The 16,798-nt window shown below is 30.4% G+C and overlaps 2 long non-coding RNA genes across 6 annotated transcripts in view; one reads left to right on the top strand and one right to left on the bottom strand.

Moving 5' to 3' along the window:
• Window positions 1-2,584: 2,584 nt before the first annotated feature.
• LOC142324944 (uncharacterized) lies at window positions 2,585-12,116 on the top strand. 2 transcript variants are annotated; one of them, XR_012756450.1, is made up of 4 exons: window positions 2,585-2,805; window positions 2,955-3,265; window positions 6,457-6,569; window positions 11,990-12,116. It is a non-coding gene; the product is annotated as an uncharacterized LOC142324944 (long non-coding RNA). The 2 variants fall into 2 exon arrangements; XR_012756451.1 differs by lacking the exon at window positions 2,955-3,265.
• LOC142324943 (uncharacterized) overlaps window positions 11,694-16,798 on the bottom strand; it is a 39,307-nt gene continuing 34,202 nt past the window's right edge. For all 4 annotated transcript variants that reach the window (XR_012756448.1, XR_012756446.1, XR_012756449.1 and 1 more), the window contains one exon: window positions 11,694-12,836. This is a non-coding gene — a long non-coding RNA (uncharacterized LOC142324943). The remainder of the gene's footprint in view (window positions 12,837-16,798) is intronic.

Raw genomic sequence — 16,798 nt, 5'->3', positions numbered from 1 at the left:
CATTCTGGATTTTCAAATAATAACTTTGGGCATTTGACAAAAAATAAGAAGTATGATTTTAAGCCATCAAAAATGGAAAGAATTCTTTCCATTGCAAGTAACAAATTAAGGAACCTTGTGCTGCTATGAGATAATACTTTTTTGTAATCTGTTTCCACAAATTCACAGAACTCTTTAAATTTCACATATATATATATCTTAATTTTCTTTAGCAACAACTAATATTTCTGTTTTGTGAAAAGTTACTCATGCTTAATGATGCTTTTCATGTCTCAGTTACTTTATCCACACCTTGTAATAAATACTGCTTAATAAAAATTCTTCAATTTTTAACATGTAATTTTTCGTGTTACTACAATATTGGCTATTAAGATCATCAGCCAGGTTATCAAAAAAATATGTTAGACAGTTATACCTTGATGCATGTAATTCCTCCTACACATGCAAAATTACATACCAATAATTATAATCACATAGTTTTATTTCTGATGTCATAAAACTAGATATTAATTATGTGGAATAGATAATTGAGAACATGTTCTATGTAAATAAGAAAGCACTGGATAAGTACATCTAATGAGACAAATAACTCTTCAAAAAAATTTATTACTTCTTAAAAAAATTTTTTTTTCTTATTTATATTTTAAGTTTATGTAAATATAATATTAATTAACAGATTCTCTGCACCAAATAAATTCTTTTCTTTCAGACTGATGTTTTTAATATTGTGGACTGGTGAAACTGGTATTCAATAAAAATATCTTAACTTTAAAATTTACGTTCTCGTTCACTCATGATTGATAACATCTCATCCCCGTTGGAGGAAGACACCCACCTTGTGATGTTACCGGTCGCCACACCACCACCCTCTGTTCCGAACCCCCCCACAGGCCAGGTCTCGGTCAGGATGCCACCAATGTAAATGCCTCAGCAGACTTTTGCATCAGTAAAATACAAATCAAATTTTGCCTTCACATAGGCCTCAAATGGACATCTTTACATCCAACCTAATATGATTCCCTCAAACTAACTGACTGAAACTGCAGAAGCGCAAACCCGCGCCTAGTCCATATTTGACAGCACCGTTCATGACTATGAATGTCTCAGAAAATGAACCAGTTGAAAGTTAAATCAGTGCTACAATCATACCATTCAAAATTGTGTTTTACACAACATAGAAATTCAAACTTACACACAAACAAGTCGACCAATTTAGGTCGCCTAACAAGGGGAACATAACCTCATTTCGGTCTGAGCAGGAGCTGGGGACAAACCCTGTACTCCCACCCGGTCCCATCATGGAGTCTCACGTAGCATTACCAAGTCACAACCAGGACCACCACCGGTGGACTGAAGCCACACCCTGCAATTCTTTGTTGATAGTGAAACTAAATCAAATTGAAAGTAAATTTTAGAGAAAATAAATAAGTTTTTTTATTTTATTAACCTTAGTTCTACAAATGTGAATAGATTTTTTAAACTGAAAATTTTGTTTGCTTCGTGTAAAATATTTATTTACCAAAGAAATTTCATCAGAGTTTAAAACTATTATTTGTTAATAGATTTCTCTAACAATCATCCAGGTCTGTTCCTGGAAACACATTTCAAATCAGAAAATTATCTGTAATAGTAAGTTGATACTATTCCTTTGCATGGAATTTTTTTTAATTAGCAGAAAATAAGACTGCTAGTATGTAATAAACATCAAAAAATCAGAAAATGTGCTTTAAATATATATGATTGAGCAAAACATGGTCAATAGAATGAGCAGAAAGGAAAATAATAGAATTTAAAAAATGTAGTGTAATAGAAGGATGTTGAAAATTAGGTAGAACAATAGAAAAACAAATACAAGAGAAGTTTGTGGCAGAATCTTGAAAAGAGGTGAAGTAGGCATTGGGTTGATGCCTAGTCTTCATCCAAGTTTAGTTAATTTGATGGATATATATAAAAGAGGTTTGGTTTGCTTGTTATTTCTCCCGCCACCACCCCATTCGCTCACCCTAAAGCATAAGACCGAATGTCTGTGCCACAAACAGCCTTGAAATAGTTAGTGACCATTGTCCAACTAGCTCCTAGAGCTAACCTAAACGCATGAGCAGAATAAGCGTTGTGCCATACAACACTCGCTTGCATGTCTCACCACCCACTTGTCATATATCACTAAAATGGGTAGGTAGTAATTTGGTATATAACATTTAAAAACATTACGTCACAGAAGATAGCTAAGTAGAAGACAAGCACTTTGATATTTTCCTAACCAATCATATTTCCTTAGACTTCATCTGATTGAAAAATATAATTTTCTAATTATATTTAGTATGGGTTGTATTATAAATATTATCCCAAATTATTAATATTACTAATTTTTGTTTACCAAATTATTTAGATAAGGATGAGATGAATGAATGATAGACTGTTGTGCAAAAGATCAATCCTGAAACCACCAAATTTTGAAGTCATACTAACTAAACATTATTTGAATAATCAATTTGGCAAATATAATTCATTAAATTCATGTCTTTTATTTTAAAATGAAATTTTTAGAATGATAACTGGTGGGGGAATTCATAGGGTACAACTGGTGATCTATTGTCTACAAATGGTAGCTTCAAAAATGATATACCTTCTTTATTTTCATTACTATTTTTAACTAGCAGGTACCTATGGCTTCACATGTGAACTATGATTGTTATAGCAATTGTCGAGTTAATAAATCGTTAATAGTACATGTAAAATATTTTTTACTGTGATTCATGAATATCCAAAGTATGAAGTAATAGAGCAGTCATTCATGTATCCTCGGTAAGTAAAATCAATGTTTGATAATTTTGAAATATTTATAAACATGCAGTAAAACGATTCATATAAATAGAGAGATAGATGAAATCTTGATTTCTGTAGAAAAATACAAAATAGTGTTTTTATATACATTTTTGGTTTTGTTATCACAGCAAAAAATGAGCGCACTGCTCAAGAATATGCAATATACAATTGCCCATGAAAATTGTAGGCAGCTCATAAATCTACGCCAAGCTATCTGTAAAGTTTGACCATGTGACTTATTGACGGTCATGGCAAAACTTTTATTAACTGGAAACTGGTGTATTTTAAGTTGAAACAGAAAGTTGTTGACTGCGAGTCCGTAAAAACCTTTTCAATCAGCTCTGCTGTTGAAGAAACTGTGTGACATAATGATGGCGAGAGAAGAGTGGGATGAGTAATGCAACACACTGTTAGACTAACTTGTGCGTGTGTTAAGAAGGTAAGAGAATAAATTTTGTAGTAACTCAGTTCTTTTTAACATATTGATATCAAACAAAGTAGAAAACCTTCTTCTCAGTGCCTACTATAACCGTGCAAAGTTTTATTGAAATCATTTCTATAGATTCTGAGATTAGCATGGATAAAAAACTCCCAAGAGATTTATTTATTAGTACTGTAGAATATAGATATAACCTGCCTCACAAATATTTTTCATGCTCCATATGCTGCTGTTTCATATACATATTTTTGCATTCTGAATACATTAAAACTAAAATGTAAAAAAAAATTAGTAGATAAAACAAAAATCCATAGTACAAAAAAAAAACCAAAAGTAAGTTTAACTTGTGTTAATTAAAATTTACTACTCAAAATTTGATCAACATAACATTTTGTGCATCCTTCATATTCTGAATATGTATTTGTTAAAAATTTAGAATATGACTGACTCATTTTGAATGTATGCTCATCTTCTGAGCATGTGAAAATATACACATATTTTTTTCACAAGTGTTTTGTTGTGAAAAGATATTTTTCACAATTAGGTTAATTTATCTATAAAGTGATTTATTTCAAAATGATGGTTGGGCAGTTTGAACTAGCACTATTTATTATAGTTTCAAGAAAATAATTAATAACTCTTTAACAAACTATTAGAGGTTTTCAAATTTGATTCAGATTCCTTAATAATTAGCATTTGGGGTGGATATTCTACAGTAGATGCAAATTAATTCAAACAGATTTATTTTTATATTAAAAAGTAATTTTTTTTAGAAAAAAAATGATATTTATACAATTTGTAAATGTCTAATTATTAATTTGTCCTCCTTTATTCTTAATCACTTCTCGTAGACCATTTTGCATTGATTCTACAAGTGTACTACACATCTTTTTATATTTCTTCATCATGAAACCATGCTGATATTGTATTAATGAGATCAATTTTTGTGGTAGAATTCATAGGGTTGTTTATTGACTTTCACCCAAAGATTTTCAATTGGATTTAAGTCTGGGGAGTTGTTTGGCCTCAAAAGCACTTAAATGTTTTGTTTTTCAAAAACGTTTTCCATTTTTTTGATAGTATGGCATGGTCTATACTGTTGAACCACTACATTGTCTTGTAGAAATTTGTTTTGTAGTAGTAGTCACAACCCTTTCCTTCAGAATCTTGATATATCCATCACTTTTCAACATATCATCTACTGGAAGTAAAACACATCTTCAAATGTGAAACAACTCCAAAACATTTTTTTTGTGCATGTAACTGATTGTTAGATATGAGCCAGTGATGTATTTTTATCTGATATTTTTCTAATGCATGGAACCCTCTGCCCCTGAACATAAGTAAATGTGACTCGTCAGAAAACATAACATTTTTCCAGTCTTCTTTGGTCCAGTTAGCACGTGCTTTGGCACACAAGTGCCTTTTTCTGCAGATTGATGGTTTTAAAAGCTGCTATTTAGTTGGTCAACAAGCTTTACATCCAGCTGCAAGAAGTTGGCATATAACAGTTGTCACGTAAATCTGTTCCACTGGTTAGTAATTCTTGATTTAAGTTCACAGCAGATAATTTTGGATCAAGTTTACTTTTTATCATTAATAACCAATCTTGATCTAGTATTGCAGTAGTTTTTCTATTATGGCCACATTTGCATTTCTTTTGAGGTAAAAGGAACCAGTTTCTTTTAACTGTTTTAAAATAGCATTCATTGTCCCTGTCCAACACCACACTTGACTATTTGTTATTGTGTCTTACTGGTATGCTCAGAAAGAGAAACAATTTTCAAATTCTTTCTTGGTGTTAAATCCATTACTATATATTCAAAACACGCAGAACAAAAAACATAAAAATAAGATTTCATAATAGAAAATAAAAAAAACTTTGGTAAAACACTTTGTAACATGAAAATTGCTAAATAATCAAAAAACAATAGCCTCACATTAACAAAGAACTTGAAGAATGGGTGCAGTCAAGCAGTGAATTACAAGATAGAAATAAACAAAAAATTACCAATGTTCAGATTAATTTGCATGCTACAGTTGTATTTTTATTAACATCTGCATTGAAATCTCCTAAAACTGCAATTTTAAATTTATCAGCAAGTTCATCCAAACTTTATGAAAAGTTCTCAGAAAATCTTTTTCCAGTTTCCATTTGGAGAACAATATATAACAATAACACTGTACTATTTTTCCTCTGTCCTAATTTAATGTAGTAAGTTCAATATCTGTATTTGATACCAATCTACACATAATAAATACACTTGGCCTGTATTATATTAATAGCTATGCCTCCACTTTTGTATGAATACCTACAATAATAATCATGTAATAAATAATCTGTAATATTAAATTGATTCATTTCTTGCTGTTTTAACCAATTTTCTATGAAAACCAAGGTGTTGAGTAAGGATACATTTTAAAAGCTACTTATTAAATTTCAATTTTTAAAAAAATATTTTGGTGTAATAATATACATTTATCTAAATATTTTACTATGTATTTTTTTTTTTTTTGCTCTGACCTGTGTGAACATAAAACCTTTTGTGCCAAATTTACAATTATTAACCTTATTCAAAATAGTTAAATTCCTTTCCCTCACTCTAGTGAGTATATCACTATTGGCTCTACAACTAATGTATAGAGTCTTTGGCTTTTCTACAACTACTAATATTGTTTTCTATTAACTCAGTTTTTACTAAGTCTTCGCTGCCATATCTAAAATCATTTCCTTTTTTTTTGTCCCTTTATTAAAAATTGTATTTATGTGTGCTTATCTGAATTATTTTATCTGGTGATTGAAAACATATAATCAATTCAGCTAACCAATACCTAATCTTTTTTTAACAAATTCATTTAGGTGCAAACCATATTTAAATGATTTCTTTCTAATCTTTCATTAATGAACCATATTTACTTAAATGTTTATTTTTATGTTGTTAATGTTTTTTTCCATGAGTTTATTTGTTTTATTAATTATTCTGCTTAGCCCTGGCTTATATATAACTGGCAGTGTATTTATAATTTGGTTAGGTTTTGGGCTGGCTGGAAGTACAAAATCATTTAATGTTTTACTAATTTGAGAATAATTAATAAAAATTGTATATTTACATTATAGTTCCTCCTTTCACTAATCAAAAATCCATATATAAGTATTGCACTCCTCATGGTCTTCTTTGTATTGTGTACAGATTGCTGCAGAGAATATGACTACCACCTAGAACCAAATATGTTCTCAGTTGGCCTGGCTATCTTTCCATTTTGTGAGGTTTGGCTCATACGTGGACAACGTTGTGAGAATCAAGTACTGATCATGACTTAGCTGTTTTGAATAGTTTTAATAGTAGAATAAAGCTTTTATGCATTCCTGGACTTGACAGTTGCTTACAGTGGTGTCTGTGGCAATATTACACTCAATGCCTGTTGGTATACTAACTAACTGCTTGGTTGGAAGCTAACTGATATAATTGTTAATTATCCTCAGTATGAGATTGACAGATGTTGTGAAACCTTATAATGATTTTCTGGAAAAATGTAAGACCAGTTAAAGAAAATTATCAGGTGATTACGAAAGAGTTTTGTCTTAAACCTATTCTATTCAGTTTATAAAAATCAGATATTTTTGTTGAATGATTATAAAATTGATTTATACATGTCAAGTTGCACTACTGTCCCAAGATCATCACACTTTCAGTGTTGCTGAAGAAAAGTTGAGTACTGGACAAATACTTGTAGCTGTGGAAGCTTCACCCAATCCAGTAAAGATAGTAATATTTATTTTTATCTAGAAAAACTAACTACTAGCAGAACGCTACATATAGGGGGTGTCAGATTACCTTTGTGAAATAATGTAATCCAAAACTACCTTGACATAATCCTCGCTTGAACACTGATCTTAAGGACCACCTGAATAAAATAAGCAGAAGTTGAAAACGAAGTAATATGCTCAACGTATTAGCACATTGAGAACTTGCAGATCCGGATCTATCCACAGTAACAACGTAACTATTAGATTACAAAATGTCAGCTTTGTAATAGAGATTAAAAGAAAAACCTTTTACTTCCAATTTGATGGATGTATATCAGTACACAGGTCTTCTGAAAATAACCCTTGATGCTTATACACAGGCCAAATGTTTCTGATTTGATGGTAAATTGGCTTGAAAGAAAGAATATAATTTTCTCTTTCCAATAAAATCAGTAAGTAGATTTTGGGCCTAATGATCTAATAAAAAAAACTTCTCAGGCTTTTCACTTCCATCAAAAATATTAAAACATAAGAAATCTGTGTTACACAGCATGGAATATGTGCAGATATATTTTTATTTAACATTATGACTTTGAACGTGTTTTAAAACGTATTTTTTAATTAAGGAAGTGAAAAGCTCTATAAAAAAGTCTTGCTTTGATGAAAGCCTCAATTGTGTCAAGTTTATGTACTATGTTATTGTAAAATTTTCATGATGTCAGTGAATTTGTATACACTCTTCAAGCAGATCATAAATAAAGGTCTTTCAAAACCTATTCAAATACAAACAGCATTGCAATATTTGGCAAGAGTATTCCACAAAGCTCAACATGAGCAAATGCTACCTAATGTAAAGTTAAAGTTTATTTACAATTTTTCCTGTTTAGAAAGTGTACTGTAGTTAATTTTTAAACTATGCTACAAGTTACAGATATCAAATTTAAAATTGTTATTTCTTCAAAAAGCCTACATCTAAAATAGTTTATAACAAATACGTTATAAGTGACTTTGTTTACGATAAATTAATTTCAAATAATTATGATTCTGTTTGCCATAATTCCTCTGTTTAGATATTGTACTTTTATAACGTAATTCAACCCTATGCCCTTACCAACTTAACATGTGCGTGACTTTCACGCGCTCCCTGCCTGAAGGATTAATAAGATAAAGGTAGTTGTTCGTATTTTCATTTAGTAATGGCATCTAAATAACTTGATTGAAATAATTATATAATTTTTGATGCAGAAAGTTTTTGTTTGCAGCAGAAATACTGCATAGCTATCTTTATGATCAAGTATAAAATTAAGGCACCTGACTTTGACATTATTTCGCTATGACTCGGAAGTATTCTTGTAATGTTTTGATGTAAATTTAATTATTACTTTGACTGATAAGTCTTTGTTCAGTGTTATTAAAAAAAATATTTTTTTGCTGAACATGGTCAATTTGTGAGGATTTATATTAATTTTAATCTGAAAATTTCAGTTAATAATATTAATTTGATTACAATATTTGTGTTAAGAGCATATATTCTTACACTAAACAAAGTTGATTGAATAAAATGGTAATATTGCTTAAGTCGCTTTGTCTTTTCTACTTTACATGTAATATTTTATTGACCAGTACTTAAGTGGTTCATGGGATGACTATAAAGAGCTCAAAATTAAACTTCACAGTATTTTTCTTTTAAATTGGCACAATCAGTTTCTCCTCACCAAGTTGAACCCAGACGTGGTGGTATACACTGACGGGTCGAAGCATGATGGTAACGTTGGTTGTGCTTTTGTTTTCAATGAACAGACTTATATGTTTGGCCTACCCGGTGTTACGAGTGTGTTCACCGCGGAACTACTCGCTGTGGATAGGGCTCTATGTATCGTTGGCCCTAAATATAGAAACATTCTTATTCGTCGACATCCTGTCGTCGTTGGCATTTATGATAAAATCACTGAATTAGAAAAACGAATCAAGGGGGTAGGTTTTTGCTGGATCCCTAGCCACGTTGGGATTCTTGGTAATGAGATGGCAGATTCTGCTGCGAAAGATGCGTGTATTCAGTCTCCTTTCACCACCCGAGTTACTACCTTTGATTTTATTAATCATATAAAACAATCACTGCAAGCAAGGTGGCAAAGTGGCTGGACGGCTGTCGTCGATAGTAAACTTCGACGGATTAAAAACTCAGTGTTGCCATGGGGCTCCTCTTGCAGGAACTCTCGTCGTGAGGAAGTGGTCCTCTGCCGGTTACGGTTCGGGCATACGAGGATCAGACACGAATATCTAATATCGGGAGGAGACTCGACATTAGATATTCGGGTGCACACGATGCAACTGCCGCATGTCTGTCTTATAATTTAGAATGAAACACAGATTCATTCCTCTTCCTCTCTAAATATCACTCTCCAACGATCCGAAATAGCCTGATGGTATCTTATCTGTTTTTTTTTCTGAAGCTAACATGTTCCTCTTCTGCATTCTCTTCTATTATTCTTATCAACCTCTGGTTTAGGACTCTAAACCATATTTTAACGGCATAGGCTATTAAACCTTTTGTGTACTGCATATTTTCTGGTACCAGAAAAAGTAGTTTCTTAGTTAAAGTAGTTTCTTTAGAATTGATATCATTACCATTTTCACAAATCTTCAGGAAATTTTCCCATATGGTATATCCTATTACACAGTTCAGTTATGTCTTCCTCCTTTAAGCGTTTACAAAATTCTTTGGGAAGTTCAACTAATACAGGCTTGATCTTTTAATCTTCATTTCTTTATGGGCTTTCTGAACTTCACATCTTAATATTGATAGTCCTTTATCCTCTTCAGCTATCTCTCATTCCTCTTCTAAATTTAGTTCTTTATGTTTTTCTCTTGTCATATACATATCCTCCACATATTCCTTCCATCTTTCTCCTTATGTAGCATTTTAGCATCCTTATCCTCAATTTCTCTCATTTTAATATTCCTTTTTCATTTTTCCCATGTAAAGCTCTCCAATTTTTCCTTTAAAGCTTTCCCATGTAAAGCTTTTTCCCTTCCTACACATCATATCATACTGCTCTTTCTTTTGTAGATCCTCAATATCATTGCATTCTTCTTTCAATCACCTTTACCCAGCTTTTTGTATTTTATTCTTTACCTAATTGTTTAATTTGTTCTCCTATTTTATTCTTATATGCCTCTTTCTTCCATTTTTTTTAGCATTTCTGTTGTTACCCATGGTTTCATGGCTCTACTTCCATCATAACAGCATACTTCTTCCTCTGCCATTTTTACTATGGTATTTTTTATTCTCAGCTAGGTCACCTCACTGTTCTCATTAGTTTTTTGTGTTGTCTTCTTTAATTGCTTTTTGGTTTCTTTAATTGCCTTATCTAGTTTTTCTCCCACTGTTTCCTCATCCAATTTCTTCAACTTTTCTAAGTTCTGTTTATTAACAACCTTCACTTTCTCAACTTTCTTTAAAGCTATTCTGATTTCAATCATAAGTAGCACATGATCACTATTGATATCTGCACCTAGTAATCTAATAGTTTTCTTAACAGCATTCCTATACCATTCATCTGCTAAGATATGTGAGATATCAAATTAAGTAACTACTATAAAAGTAAAGAAAAAAATTGTATATAAGTAAAAATATTTAACAATTTTAATTATTAAGGTTAAACCAATAAACTTCTTACAGACAAGCATATTTAATACAAAATCTTTACTTTAGTTATGAAATTATTTTATGTGTTTATGAAATAGTTTTTTCCATTCTCTTTGAGGTAACTTTAATTGATGGGATGGTTTACATATATAATAATAAAGATTTGGTTTATATATTTTTATTTAATTTCATCAGTAACGCTATGCAAGACTGCAAATGACATAACATTTCCTAAATAATGTATGTTGTACAATAGTAACATTAGTTTTACATAAGTTTAGCTTACACCGTTATTGCATAATAAAAATTTTAATTTTGGAGGCTGTTTTGAGGTGAACCAGATTGTCAATTGCCGCCATTCGTGTATTTTTGTAATCCTCTAACAATGCTTAATCTGAATCAGAAATCAAAATTCAAGACAAAAAGTGTTCACATACATGGATATTGAATTCACTAACGAACATTTCATTCGTTGAAAAAACACAATACAGTTAGCAACACAAACACATTACAATTATAAATATAGTAAAGTTAAACTGGCTCGCAATAAGAAATGAAAACAAGTATAAATAAAATACCTGAAAGATATTTCCCACTACAGATAGGTTGTTTGAAATTTATTTATACAGACGAGGTTTTATTTTGGTACAAAAAAAGTGTTGAACAATTTTGATAAACCAAAATTTTAAAATGTAAACAGCTGCTGAGAAAATAAAAATTAAAATATTTCAGTGTCTGCTATTTTGAAATTGATAAAAAGATATCCAAATTTGTTTTCTCTAACATTTCTGGTTTTAAAATCTGTACTAAATTTAAATGAAATTCTAAAACCATTCATTCAGAAGATTAGAATTTTTATTGAAAAAATTCAAATTTGGGCAGCTGGAAATTGAAGTAGTACATTTATTTACAGCTAATGAACTGTTTCCCAAAGTTTTATATATATTTAATAGTTATTTTTAAAATTAAGAAATGTAAATAGTAAAAAAAAAAGAATGTAAAGGAATAATAATTTAAAGAATAATAAATAATAAAAGAAAGTTGTTTATTTTTCAATATTTTGATAGAAATTCTAACAAATAATATTCATTAATTTAATACTACATTTTATAAATAATAATACAGTTATTACAATAAGAGTATATCGATTTGGCTAGGCCAAATTATCTTTAGAATTTTACTATCTTAATTAATTCACATTCTATCTACATGACTTTTAGTTTTAAATAAACAATTTAGCATTTTTTATTCAAAACACCATTTAATATAAATGTCATTTATATTAATATATAAATTATGTTGATAGTTGTGGATATAAATGTTGCAGGTGTGCATAAATAGTTGATGTTTCATATATTTTAAAGCAATGATTCAAAATTGTAACACATAATCAGAGGATGATCTACCAACAGACCAAAATAGTAGAAGAAACAAACAGGAAGTTAACATAAAGAAATTAAAATAAAGTAAGAAGTAACATATATAATAAAATTTTAAAACTGTTCATATTTTTATTATAATTAACTATATATATTATAAACTGCTTACCAATATATTACTCATATATATATATATATACATATCATACGAGTAATATATTGTAATATATTACAATATAATTATCTTTCTTGGAACATAATTATGATTAGTTTTTAAAATATGTTTAATGTAATTTGAAGAATTTTTATTTCTTTATTATACAATTAAAAAACTTAACTATTAAAAACATCACTGAAAATAAACCACTGAAACCAGTTCTAATGCATGCTCTTAACATTTATAAATTATTTGTATAGAATCTACAAGCAGCACTGTTAATTATAAAATAATATATAGTTACAATCCACTTCTTGTTAAAACTAAGACCTACTTGTGGTTACAGTTGTTGCTTTTGCATTATTTTGTTTATTTTGATTTCTAATGGAATTATGGTGCTGTTGGTGATATAATCTTTCTTGCATTTTTAGGTGTTGTAATTGTGGCTGCCATCTAAATGAACCGAGCTGGGTTAATACATTGTCAGATCTAGCAGAATACACATCATAACTGTATGGATTGTCATTAAGACCGTAACTTGTAGCCTCAGTATGCATTTCTCCGGTGTTAATATTAGTCAGTTGTTGACGATTATATAGTGTAGCTGGTCTAATGTATGTTTTCTCCACAGCTAGTGTCTAAAAAAAAAAATCTGAAAATAAACTGCACAAAAACATATACTCAGTTAAATTGTACACTAAAATTAATTTACCGACAATTCTTAAATGCCTGTGGTAACACACAAGATGTACAAACAAGAATAATAGGGCTTTACTACTTAACACAAGGTGCAGCTAAGAAGTAAGGGTCAATCAGTAACAAAATGAGAACATGAAAGATTTATTAATGGTTTCAGATATTATATATTTACTTAATTTCTATACATATGAGGTCTGTAAATAAAGTAATGAGACTGTTCGGAAAAACTTTTTATTTACAATCCAATTATACATGGACTCTTATCACCTTTAAAATTTTTTTTTAATGTTTCTACCGTTTAAAGTCAGGAACAGGAGAGCTCACAGGGACTAAAGTCAGGTGAATAAGGTGGTTGAGGAATTACAGAAATACTTTTCTTTGCCAAAAACTAATTAATTGAGAGTGCAGTGTGACAACGTGCATTGTCATATGCAGCATCCAGTTGTCTTTGATGGCTGGTCTCATGCAGACAACTCTTTTCTGCAGTCTTTCAAGAATTCTTGGCATATAGGTATGCCAAGCCCACTGAAATACAGATGATATTTAGTTCTATAAATTAATACCTTGACTAAATTCATAACAAGATTTACCTGTATAATGAACATCATCACTCTCAAAGAAAGCAGCTAAGTGCCTCATACATCTCAAAATGTTTTACATGCAACACGCCCACAATAAAGATTGAGACAGATAATGTAAATCAAAAAAATAATGCTTATACACAATGTCTCTAATCAATAATATGTATTAATTTTTTAATAGTTGAATATTATCTCTGGATTTTCATTATTTATTTATTTATTTATTTATTTACTGAGAAAATTCTGTTGGTTACAGTTAATGAATTTTATATGACTAATTTTACAGTGGGAGAAGAATGTCAAGCCTGATCAAAATTCAAACTTTGAACTTTTCCGTAAAGTATTATGTATTTTCATTGCAAAATATTCTCTATTACCTAAATACATATAGTTAGCATTATTTTATTTGTCATTCGAACATTTAGATTAGTTTTACAAGGCTATACACTTGTAAAAAATTAAAAAAATATTACATAAAAAACATGCATTAATGTAATCAAAATTTAAGAAAGCACTTATCAAAACATTTTTCTAATACTGTTGGTAATTCCAACTAACATGTAAGCATATTCTTCTTTAGACCTTTGTAAATATAGAGGTTTTATTACAACTAACAAATTCCAAGGTTCAATAAAAGAATTTATTTCAGTTTCTTTATTGTGCCCACATCAGTAAACAAAACATCATAACTGAAACCAGATGATACATGTTAACCCACTGGGTTGGTCTAGTTGTGAACGCGTCTTCCCAAATCAGCCGATTTGGGAGCCGAGAGTTCCAGCGTTCAAGTCCTAGTAAAGCCAGTTATTTTTACATGGATTTGAATACTAGATCATGGATACCGGTATTCTTTGGTGGTTGGGTTTTATTTAATCACACATCTCAGAAATAGTCGAACTGAGAATGTACAAGACTACACTTCATTTACACTCATATATATCATCCTCATTCATCCTGTGAAGTATTATCTAAACGGTAGTTACCGGAGGCTAAACAGGAAAAAGAGAGAGAGATGATATATGTTAAAAAATTAAAAATGTATTCGCTTGTATAATTTATTAAATTTGCACGACCACATTATACTTTTCTTGATGTTATACTGAACTATTGTTAATGAAACTGAGAACATCACTGAAGATATGTGTCAGAACTTGACATATCAGTTCCATGATATTCAAAAAGATATTAACATGTATGGCACTTATGCCCATAAAAGATGCATGGCAATAGAAGATGCAATATTATAAAATCAATTTTGAAAACAACTAACATAGTCACTTCACTTCATGCATAAGTGCCATGTGAAAACAACGTTACTAGCATATTATATGGAACTCAGACTAATGTAGTTAAACTGTAGTTAATGAAAATCTAGCTTTGAAGAAATAAAGGTAAATCTCCAAAATATTTTAATCTAGAATTGACTATATATTATTAATCTAGAATTAATTATTGCAGACAAACTAAAAAATTAAGAACTTAATATGTTTATAACTTCCGTAGACTGCAGATACATGCAGTCAGTAAGGTAAGGCTTTAGTACAACACTGCTATTGCTACAGCAGCCTAACGGAAGAAGCAAGTACCCCCACTGGAAGTGTCATGAATAGAAAATGCAGTTTCCGTAGTGAACTAGTGTTATGACATTCTAGCTGCAATTTGAAGTCTATCATAACAATCTGAGCAACAGGGTAACAGTCAGTTCCCACATACAGCAGCACTATGTCAAATGCATTACAAACATATACAACCTAGACCTGGACTGACTGTGGGTTTCAGGGAATGTGGAACACGTAACCTTAAGGCAGTGCTAAGTGTAAACACCATGTTATAAGCCAATGAGAGAACAAAACATAGTTACTTATCAGATATCATTTTGTTGATGGTGGTCAATTTAACCCACAGTTACTTGCACAAATGGGACAAGACTTGAAACTAACTGATTGCACACAAGACCTAAATCTCTACCATAACAAGGCTGATTTAGTGGTAAACACAGTATACAGATTGGTAAGACCTTGAAACAATGCTGCTGATACTGAGTCCAAATTCAATTAATTACAGATAGTAAACACTCAAGGTTACTTCTATACCACTGGGAACTAATATCACACCTACAGTTCAAATTTATCAACATGAAAAAAAAAATTAAAAAGTAGACACCCATATATACACACACCTAATGTGAAACCATGGTGGTTAACAGGTGTAGAAGTCCATACCGCTGAACACAAACATGTATGTACATGCTGAATTGAATGCTACCTTCAAAGGGTAGCGTTCAAAATTAGAAAACTGATGTTTAATTTATACATGCAATCTTTTAACCATCAACAGATGCTTCGCCTACACACAATACAATTTTCAAACAACATTTCAAACAAACACAAAACCCCTTGAAAGCAACATTAAATTCTTAGCACATCAGCATGTCATGCGTTGTGCAATTTTCACACTCTAAAAAATGTCCATCCCGAACTCTAAAAAATCACTTACCCAAAAAACCACGCCATGAAACAGGCGTATACATTTAAACTTAAAACCACTGATCTTGCAGTTGATATAAGGTTAGGAAAAAGAGTTAGATTAACGGATTTAAATCCATAATGAATAGAAATACTAAAAATATTTATATTAATTCAATGAGTGCCCTCTTAATGCCACAATCACCTGCACAAAAACACAGCCATTAAGAGGGGTGTCATTTAACATACTAATCTTGATAGATTGTCAAACAAGTTTATAGAATCCAAGTTACAATGAAATAAGAAGCAACAAATTAAGTTATATGACACATAATAAATAAGGAATAGAAAAAATACAAGGCAAGGCCAAAATAAGTAATGTTTAAGACATATTTTATGAAACCTTGTTATATGATGATAAATTTAAATTATTATCAAATCAGCAAAACATTATTGAACAATTTACAATGTATAAAAGAACATAGGTTGCTATAATCAATCGTGATATTTATGTTCACTGAACAGCGTATGGGGAAATGCGATAACTCTTCAACAGTATTGAAAATGATAACTAACTTTCTAACAAACGCATCTTGTTCTTCTAAAGACTTTTAAAAGATAATTATCAGGACCTTATTTTGTGGAGTTTTCAGAAGCACCTATCTTAAAATGGTTAGTAAATCCTAGTCTGTGACAGAATTATATGTGTATTCAATCTATGTTATGCTTGTTCATTTTTCTTTTAATTTAGTGTGCTCATAAATTTCATATCATTCAACAATGTTGATCTTGGTGAATTGCAGTATATAGCGTATAACTTAGTTTTTTTAATATACGGTTTTATTTATCAGCTGC

This window comes from Lycorma delicatula, chromosome 5 (genome assembly GCF_047948215.1).
Source record: "Lycorma delicatula isolate Av1 chromosome 5, ASM4794821v1, whole genome shotgun sequence".
Taxonomy (NCBI): Eukaryota; Metazoa; Arthropoda; class Insecta; order Hemiptera; family Fulgoridae; genus Lycorma; species Lycorma delicatula.
Note: the sequence above shows the minus strand (reverse complement) of the source record. Positions and strands in the feature narration are given on the sequence as shown.